This window comes from Triticum aestivum, chromosome 7A (genome assembly GCF_018294505.1).
Source record: "Triticum aestivum cultivar Chinese Spring chromosome 7A, IWGSC CS RefSeq v2.1, whole genome shotgun sequence".
Lineage (NCBI taxonomy): Eukaryota > Viridiplantae > Streptophyta > Magnoliopsida > Poales > Poaceae > Triticum > Triticum aestivum.
Genome location: NC_057812.1, coordinates 471,211,874 through 471,222,210, shown reverse-complemented (window position 1 = coordinate 471,222,210; position 10,337 = coordinate 471,211,874). Strand labels below are relative to the sequence as shown.

At 45.6% G+C, this 10,337-nt stretch overlaps 1 long non-coding RNA gene across 2 annotated transcripts; it reads right to left on the bottom strand.

The window, feature by feature from the left end:
* Nucleotides 1–4,217: 4,217 nt before the first annotated feature.
* Nucleotides 4,218–8,358, bottom strand: LOC123147633 (uncharacterized). Of its 2 annotated transcripts, none has more exons than XR_006473357.1 (6): nucleotides 8,199–8,358; nucleotides 7,807–8,099; nucleotides 7,221–7,348; nucleotides 6,282–7,116; nucleotides 6,129–6,196; nucleotides 4,218–4,514 (listed from the first exon to the last, which is right to left on the bottom strand). It is a non-coding gene; the product is annotated as an uncharacterized lncRNA (long non-coding RNA). The 2 variants fall into 2 exon arrangements; XR_006473356.1 differs by having other exon boundaries at nucleotides 7,850–8,099.
* Between the last annotated feature and the right edge of the window lie 1,979 nt (nucleotides 8,359–10,337).

Below are 10,337 nucleotides of genomic sequence, written 5' to 3'. Positions count from 1 at the left end.
TGCGACTTGCAGAGTCCCGGCCGGCTCATAAACAGTGTTCGGCTCGGTGACTAGTTATTTCTACCTTACAATACAAGTCATGCCATCATGGCGGTTTATCTCTATGGGTTTTAAGCCGCCTGTGGGCCTTTAGGCCTTTTAGTGAACCGCCATCTTCATGCCTTGGTCTTGGGCTTCTGATAAACCTCTATCTGTGTAACCCGGCCCCTCCTGGACGGCTTACACAAATAGTCATATCCCCAACACTCCCACTCACTTTCTTATAAATACAGGCTTCACCGCAAGTCTGTATAAAATTATATGCTTTGATCAACTTATCAAAGCGTATATTCCAACTCCGAGATGCTTGCACCAGTCCATAGATGGATCGCTGGAGCTTGCATATTTTGTTAGCACCTTTAGGATTGACAAAACCTTCTCGTTGCATCATATACAACTCTTCTTTAATAAATCCATTAAGGAATGCATTTTTGTTTATCCATCTGCCAAATTTCGTAAAATGCGTCAATTGCTAATCTCGAAATACGCCAACTCAACAAGTACCTTCGGAGACACCTGTAGAGCACCTTTATAATCACCCAGTTATGTTGTGGCGTTTGGTAGCACACAAAGTGTTCCTCCTGTAAACGGGAGTTGCATAATCTCATAGTCATAGGAACATGTATAAGTCATGAAGAAAGCAATAGCAACATACTAAACGATCAAGTGCTAAGCTAACGGAATGGGTCAAGTCAATCACATCATTCTCCTAATGATGTGATCCCGTTAATCAAATGACAACTCATGTCCATGGCCGGGAAACTTAACCATCTTCGATTAACGAGCTAGTCAAGTAGAGGCATACTAGTGACACTATGTTTGTCTATGTATTCACACATGTACTAAGTTTCCGGTTAATACAATTCTAGCATGAATAATAAACATTTATCATGATATAAGGAAATAAATAATAAATCTATTATTGCCTCTAGGGTATATTTCCTTCACTACCATCGTCTCATCAAGAGCCAAGAGGACCTATGACACGAGCACGAGCTAGAGCTCTCGAGAACGAGGTGACTTCCTTCCTTAGTGATATCACATATGATGCACTCAAGACATGGCTACTACCAAAGTCCAATATGCTATGCATGATTAGGTGTCAAGAGGACCCTCCCGGAGATGCTCATGAAGAAGGACAATCCGGCAAGTTCATGGACGGGGAGAATCATCGGAAAGAGTCAAGTGCAACTTCCAGGACCCGGACATCCGGCCAGGACCCCGGACATCCGGCCCCTGGAGACGTCACCAGCGCCAAGGAGCCAGCGGCCAAGTCTACAGGCCCCGGACACCCGGCCGCAACCCAGACATCCGGCCCGAAAGCCCGAACATCCGGCCCCCGTCACAGAACATGCCCGAGGCTGAACCCTTTCAGCCCGGACATCCGGCCCCTCACGAAGGCCCAGACATCCGGCCCCGTCTGTCTGCGCACAGTAAAGGGCCGAGGCCCATGTACCCTTTTGCCCCCCCTAGACTATATATACTCCTCCTCCTCCCTCTTTCTAGGGTTAGCATTGGTTTAGCTCATATGTGAGATAGAGCATTGCTCATCCATACGGATCCGCTCCTCGAGAGAGACCACGGCCCCTCTACGGAGACGATCCACGTTGGATTCAAGACCCCCTCTTGCGTGGCCCCTTCAAGACCTCTCACAGAGAAGAACCAGTTACCCTTTGTATAGTCCTTTGTTGGATTTGGATCTTGTATCTCCTCTCGTGTTCCGAGGATCTAGCATATGTGTGACTGTATCTTGTTGGTTTTAGAGTTCCTCTTGTGTTTTCCCTTGTGATTCCCCTTGTGTTCTTCGTGTTCTTAGTTGGGATCCGCTCCTTTCGTGAAAGATCGGTCGTCTAGGGTTCCACCCTACATCAGCAACTCTCTTGACGAGAACGGGATGCACTGGGTGTCGTGAAAAAATCTAGCGACATCGAAGTGTAAGGGGGGCATGAGTTTTCGAGAACCCTGTCAGTTCAATCTTGCACTACTTGGGAAGCACGAGTGGAGGTTTTTAACTAATCTAAATTCTCTATGTGCAAGCGTTTTAAAGGGCCACTACTTCGCTGACACGGATTTTATGCATGCAACCGTCCCTATGTCTGCTTCTGCAACTTGGAGGGCGATCATAGCTGGCAGAGAAGCTCTGAAGGCGGGCTTGATTAAAAGAGTGGGAGACGGGACTTCCGTCGATGGTTGGGTAGACAAATGGATTCCTGAGACAATTTCTATGTGTCCTATGATGAAGCCACCGAACACCACTGTCCAATCTGTTTCAGACCTCATTGATTTAGAGAATTGGTCGTGGCAGCAAGAGCTTGTTCGATCAACTTTCATTGCCTTGGACACGGATGCAATCCTTAATATACCCATCACGCAAGGGGGTGGTGATGATTTCTATGCTTGGGCCTTTGAGACATCAGGAAATTATATTGTTAAATCGGCGTACCATGCTCTAGTGACTCAAAACGAGCGTCATGCTCTAGAAGAAGGGACAGCTACCGGAACCTCAGGAGATGAACAACATTGTGGAATGCTATGTGGAAACTCAAAGTTATCCCAAAAGTGCGTGTGTTTTGGTGGAGCATACTGCGACGGATCCTTCCTGACAAGCGCACTATAAAACACCCTCATATGATGGTCATTGGGAGATGCAATGTTTGTTTAGCAAGGGAGGAAGATCTCATGCACACCCTCATTCATTGTTCTCACGCGATGCGCTTCTGGGAGGAAGCTTGTTCTTGGTTCGGCATCAGATTACCTCGGCTACACCCGGACTCTTGGGCTCGGGATATTTTATGTGACACTCCGTTTGCAGAAGAAGATCGAGCAAAGATAATCACCATTATGTGGACGATTTGGCACTCTCGCAACCGCATTAAGCATGGAGAAGAAGGGAGGGACCTGACAGCGGCTCTCAGAGCTACCAAGGAGGCCCTTGCCCTTCTTGAAGTACCACGAAACTTGCCCATGGTTCTGCTAGGACATGGCTGGCGGCCTTCGGAACCAGGGGTGATCAAGATCACGACCAATGGCGCACTCAATATTGCTGATGGAAGGGGTGTGGGTGGCGTTGCATGCTCCTCGGCGACACTTTTGGGAGCCTGGTGCAAAACATTCATGGGTATATCAGACCCACTGATCGTTGAAGCTTTGTCGGTGCGAGAAGGAGCCCGTTTTGCAAGACTACGAGGCTTATCGCATGTGATAACGGAAGAGGATTGGCTGGAGTTGGTGACACTCTGAAACACTGCAACACTTCCTGTTCAATTGTGGCCCCTATCTTAGAAGAAATAGGAGAGCTAGTTTTTTTCTTTTTTGTATTTGAGATTCAGCATGTAGCATTCTGAATGTGACTGAAAGTTGGCTCGACAAAACTCCCAGTTCACTGGTAACTGGCCTGTTGGTTGATTGCCCAAGGAACACTTTTGTTGAATAAAGCTCTTTAATTTGATCGCAAAAAAGAAGAATTTGCATCCATTTTTCAACCAATTTCCGCCGAAACATCTATTCTAATCATCAGCCATCAGCGGTTGCAGAATGATCCACATGTGGCATATGCGTTGCCCTGTGAATTTTGAGCAATAATGCTACACTCACGGACGCTTGGCTACGGATTGAAATTTACGTACACATGTGGCGCCGTTTGTTTAGTCCGATGGAAATCAAGTGGAGCCCGCAGAGAAAAATCTCGGAATGGCAGCACAACACATCAGCCTGTAGCTTTCTTTCCGTAGCATTCATCCATAAGTGTAACATTATTGAATTTTCAGTAACATTCACGACTACATGCCGCGGGAGGCCAAGCCCGCATATGCCGTCTTTAGGAAGCAGTGTTCCGTGGTACCAAAGCGGCAGTGACCGAGGTCTCGGTGAGTACGGTATGCCGCAGCGGCTGGGCATGGAGGCCTCCCACAGGACTGCAGCATCGGGTGGCACGTGAAGCCCCTACGGTCGTGCGGTTCGGACCTAGACAGGCAGACATCGAAGGGGTTATATTCGCCCGCAACTTTCATGTTTTTCCCCTGACATTTGCTATGAATAAATACATAAATCATTCCAAGTCAATACCAACACGGATTCCATTCAGATCAAACCCAGCAAAAGAAACTGGGCCATGCAGGAAATCATATCTGAAGCAAAATAGCATCGATGCCTAAGGTTGGCCTTGTGGACCCGGTAACTCATCATAAACTCAACTATTAACAGAGGCAGAGCTCGGTTTAGATCAGACAGAAGCGTCAGGTAGTGTATGCTAACATGTACGAGTAGTTTTCAGCAGGTATACGTCAAAAGTTTCTCAGCTGTGATAAAGCTTAATAGTTGTGAAGAGAACCATGGGATTTAAACCAGATAGCAACTTAGGATAGTGTTTGCCAACGGATAGATGACTTGGCTCCAACTTCATGAACTGCTGGAGGGTCTCCATTTGTGTTAGTACTTGCCAAGGAAGCAGTTGAACCAACATTGCTGTCAAGAAACTACAGTAGAACAAAGTTAGAAGAGAAACTGGAAATCAAATATAATTTAAAGCAACTGCAGATTATGTTTAATGGACACGAAAAATTAACAATCAACCTTTCCAGATTAATATGAAGGATAAAAAAAAAAGGGCAACCTGGTGCATGTAGCTCCCGCTTGCGTAGGGTCCAGGGAAGGGTCCGACCACTATTGCCAAATATTTTTTTTCTTAGTATCTTATGCTGTTTTCCCATTCTTATAAAATTTCTAACAAAAGTTAAATAAATGAATCGATTAACCATCTGCAATAATGTGTTCATACAGTCCATCTAAGGGTGGCATTCACTGTATTACAAAGATTACGGCATTCCCATAGACTTCCCTTCGAAGTCCACCAGTTCACAACATACAAAATGAGCCAATTAGAGTAACTGATTAAAGAAAGAATACCCTGCCACAGATCACAGACTAGTCCGTATGGCCTCCAAACATTGAAGTTATCCGTTTTTCCTCTCCTCTCAGTGCCTCACCTTGTCCTAAACTGTCCCATGAATCAAGCGCTTACACTTATTATTTGCAGGAAAAATCCAGAGTTTGCACGTGCATCATTACTGCGAAAAAGACTGGCGTTTTGCACTTTCGCTTGGTGGGTTCTGCTGTACCTTCTGGCCCCCTCAGCACCACCCACGGGATCCAAGCACTCTACAGCGTCACCCTATTCTCTGCTCTAACTGACGGGACACGCTGTCAATGGGGCCATAGCAGAAGGAAATCAGGTATGGAAACCGCTCCCTCTTCCTCATCTTTATCTCTAATGTCAGTTTGAACAATCCAGAATTGACTTCCTAATGAAGTATTAGTTTCATTCTTAACAATATATGCATACCATTTACTTGGATTAGATATTTGTTTCCAATTAAAGATGATTAAACCTGGGTTGAGGGCTGTAGCATTTAGGTCAGAGCATTGCATATCTTTGTGACACTCATCCACAACGTTTTTGCTGTAATGCCTCATCAAGAGTGACTTTTCTTCTCTAATATGGGTGAATCTTTTCTCTACCTTTAATTTTTCTCTACAGGCTTGATACGCTTTTTAGGATGATCAGTTGCCTTATAGCTCAAGTGCAAAGTTTAAACTCAAAAAGTTCTACGCTAAAGAATATTTTACCACTGCTTTGCAAAATGTTGTGTAGAACTGGCAACAACAATGTACCCGTGCTGCAGGTATTGCAATCGTATATCAATCACTCTTTATTTTGTACATATCCCTTTTATTATGTTCACTCTGAGCTGTATAGTAAGAAATTTATTTTGTCACCGCCATGTCAGCTTTCAAGGGAACATAACATTTTTTCTATAGACCATTACTCTATGTTGGATGATCGACAGAACTAAGTTCATACAGTTCTAGTCCATCTGCAGCAAAGTGTTCACACGGTTCCCCTCAAACACAAGGTGGTATTCACATACGCAAGATGTGCTACAAAAAAATTACAACCTCCCTACAGATATATAGATTTTGCTTTATAACACCACCAATTAACAACATAAGGAAAGAGCAAACTAGAATAGGAATACCTAGCCACATGTAAGCGTGATGGATTGCAGGGTAAGAAGACATGGATAACTTACCAGCAATAGTAGTGGACCTGGCAAGTCCTCTACACAGAAATGATCATGGATGGATCACTAACCCTGACCTGAATATTATGCACAGGTTATTGTCAACAATATTTACAACTTGACAAAAGTACACAAAATTAGAACAAAAATGTGATAACTTACGCGCAACTATGCCATGTTTTGTCAGGAACGGTATGATGTGACGAAGCTTGACAAAGTAAGAGAATGGGCCTCCCGAACCTCCATGTAGGATTCCAATGACCTTTCCTCTTCCATCCAGCAGTGGAGCTCCAGAGCTCCCGTTTTCACTCGCGATTGTTACTTGCAGGAGCCTCATCCCATACCCAACAGGGTTGTCCAACTTCTTCACTAAATCATAGAGTGCTCTTGAAATGTGACAAATACTACCTTTAACCACAGTCCGGTGTTGCAAAGGAGGCCACGAAAGCATAATACACTCATCAAGTTGCACAGGAAGGACTGAACTGAAGGTAAGAGGAGGATGGCTGACGCTGCAGTCACTATCCAAGTTCTTCAGATTCACTCGTGGCACGGAGATGAGGAGCAAGTCCTGTTCACAATCTATGCCAATAATTGTAGCTGAGGCATACTTCCTTTTAGTATGTGTATGTTGCCCAGGTCGACTGAAACTAACCTCATAGTGGTCACAAAGGACATCTGTATGGAAATACGTTTTGGCAAGACGAACAGAAAGAGGTTTTGAAACTGTGTAGACATGCTCCATGAGATGGGCACTTGATAAGATAATGATCTCCCTTGTTCTAACTTCGACAACAGACCCGGCACATTTGCCTTTCGGATTCAGCGCCTCTGCTCTTTCCCCCACTGGCACAGTTTTGGCTTTCTCCATAAGATCTTCCAGTTTACTCTTGAAGTCCAAATTAGGAGAGATATTCACAAAAAATATGGAATCCTTGGTCTGCTGAACGATCCATTTTTCCAAATGAGCCGAGAAGGCATTTGGTGCAGCAGCCATCTGGCAACAGGAAAAAGGAAAGACAGCCGTTTAGAAACACTATGTTTAATATGATGTACAGGGCAAACAAAAAGAACATAACTGAGCAGATTCGGGGAGCATACCGCCTCGTATCAGACAACCACAGCTGCCTCCGTGCTGGCTAAGAAAGGAGGTGGCAGTGATCGTAAGCGCGAAGATTGTAGAAGATGGGATTGCAGAAGGTATATGGCGATGAGCAACAACTGCACCCCTGAATAGCATGACGGTAGACAAAAAGTCATAAACAGAAGCTGACCTTCCCAAGAAGCAACTCAGTTAACAGCATTGCAAGAATATATCAATCAATATTGTCTACTTGATTTCCCCAGATATAAGACATCCAGCATGGTGACATAAGCATGTCCCATATACTACTATATATGATACTGAATGCATATACCAGCCATCATGTGTTCTTCTCAGTTCTTACTGTGGGTTTAAACAACTATGCTATAATTGCCTATAATGGTACAAATTCAGTGTCTTGTAATGCATGATTCTAGCAACATGGCAGTGAAACGTCATGGCATGTTACATCTTATATGAAAGAGTGGACACGTGCAAATCGGAGAAGACTGAGAAAATTATAAGTGCACATATTTAAAAAATTGAAAAGCCACAAATCTGAAAAGACGTAGTTCAGCAGAGCTAGGGGGCACATAGACATACAGGAAAAGGGATGGTTTGGTGGCTTCTTCGCCCGGAGAATCACCTTGGCAGCCAATCGCTTGTTCCTGTTGCGCAGCCAGGAGCAGGGGCCCTGGTCGTCGCCACCACCCTGGTCGCTACTGCAATCCCCACCGTGGCAAAAACGCAAGAAGGCGTCGGCCCCCTCTCATTTTTCCCTCGATTGCTCGCAGTGCCACCTCCGCCAAACCCTAGATTGAAGCGGAGCAGGGGCTGCACGCCGGTACCGCGCCACCTCCTTGTAAACTCTTCAGTCAATGCTCTTGTGCACGGTGCTGCCACCACGGCACCACCAGTTGCCAATGACAAGGAAGTGAAGTCAGAGAAGAGATTGCGGGGCAGACAGCACAGGGAGGAGAAAGCCGAGTAGTTACCGGGGCCGCCGCTCCGGTGTCCACGGGCACGCCGCGCCTCGCAGCCGCTACCGAGTGCACGGGCCCGCCGCGCCCCCCGGCCGCCGCAATCTTAGGATGGGTGTCTCGCACTCGCTGGCCTCGTGGATTTATTATGGTTTTTGGCCCGTCACTGCGGCGATTTTATATTTTGCCCCATCTTTCTTTGGCCCTGTTTGGATCCCTCAGTTAGAGTTAGATTTGGTTAGTTTGGCCTCAACTAGCTCTAAAGGATCCAAACACATGGGTTAGTTTCAGCTAGTTGGATCTAACCCATGTAAAAAAACTATCCCGATAAAGAGGTGCTAGTTGGGCTAGTTTTCCTGGGGCCCACTAAAAAAATCTCCCTCCCGCACCAGATCCCTCCGTCCGCACCCTCCCTTCGCGACTCCTCTCCTGTTCCCCATCGCGCCGCCGCCTAAGCGCCGCGCCGGCGGAACCCCAGGCGCGCCCTCCTCCGGCCGCCGCTCGCCCTCCTCCGGCCGAAGATCGCCCCACTCCCCCATCACCGGTCGTCTCTCTCTCTCTGTCGTGCGTGGTGGCGGCGCATCTACTAGAGATCCAGCGAGAGGTGAGTTCGTTCATTCTTTCTGTACTCGTGCTCTCCCTCACCCTACGCGCCCATCTCTCTACCATCGGCTCGTGGCCGGGATTTGAGCCGGCGGGGCGGCTGGATCCGTCGGAGCCGGCAACTGGGGCTTGGGTGGAGTGAGTGGCCGGTGATTGAGGACTAGGCGGCGGCTGTGTGCATGTGGCTGGTGCATGCATGAGCAAGAACAATGGTTGTGCATGTGGCTGATGCATGCATGAGCAAGTCAGCAGGAGTAGTCTGCCCTCCTTCTCTCCGGAGGAAATTTCTTGCTGTTCTAGATTCTTGCATCCTAATTTGTTGGGGGAACTTCTGATTAGGTATTTTGTACTATTTTTTGTTAACAGAACGGGCAGTGATGGTTAAAAGAAAACCATTGATGCATTTTACATAAGAAAAAGAGTTGAATGTGAAGAACATTAACTGAATCAGAGTGTGAAGCTAATGAACCAACAGTAACTGAATCAGAACACCATGTTCAGCCTCCTCTCTTGTTGCAGATGTTTTTGTGCAAATTTAGAGCATTAAGAAACAAAGAGCTGATCTATATAGTGTGATCAACTCAATGCTTCATCATTAAATAATATTTTGGTACAATTTCATTTTTTTATGCACTAGCTGTTATAAATAATCATAGTTAGAAATATATCTCATAAGTTAACATGGACAAGATTACTTATTCCGGAGAAGAGAACGGCTGCGTGTGCGGTGTTGAGTTCGGCTTGCTTGTAGCACTTCCTGGATGCGCTACTGATTCTTCTCTTCTGGTGCAGGTAGTATAGCTTGGAGCAGAGCACCCGTGATGGACGGAGACGGCTTCGACGTGTGGGGTTCTGAAGTTCTGAAGTGTGTGTTAAGATGTTGAACCTATTTAAATTGTTGCATGTGGAACCTATCATGTGTTTGTGAGGTGTTGAACTATTATTTGTGTTGAACCTATTTTGTTTTATCTGCGGGCTGAATTAATTTCATTTGCTTACATTCCTTCAAGTTTTATGATATGTGTTGACAATTTGATACATGTGTTGAAGCAGGAGGAAGAAGAATATGATGGAGGTAGCACAAGTGAGGATGAGATCATATCCATGTGCCGCAACAATTTGGTGCAGTCTGAGAATTTATCTTGAAGTAAAATTTATCATGTTTTTGATACTTGATTTGTAAAGATAATTTGTTTATGTCATTACTGAGCGAGAGGAGGCCACACAAGATCCGACCACAACGAATCCGGCTGAAAAGAGGGCCAAATGATTGAGAAAGTGCATTTATTGTCAATCTAACCCTCTTATCCAAACACCACAAAAGCTAGAGTTAGTTCAGGGTTAGTCACAAGTTAAAAACCAACTCTAACCTCTAACTAAGTTAGAGGATCCAAACAGGGCCTTTGTCAAATTGATCGCTTGCCCCTTTTTCCTTCTGTTTTTTATCGGGGAGGACTTCTTTTTACGAAACACCTCGTTCCCTAAAAAAACATGTAAGATGTTGGCCCTCGTGACGGAGCATGATGGTTAACAGTAAGGTAACTGCTGGTT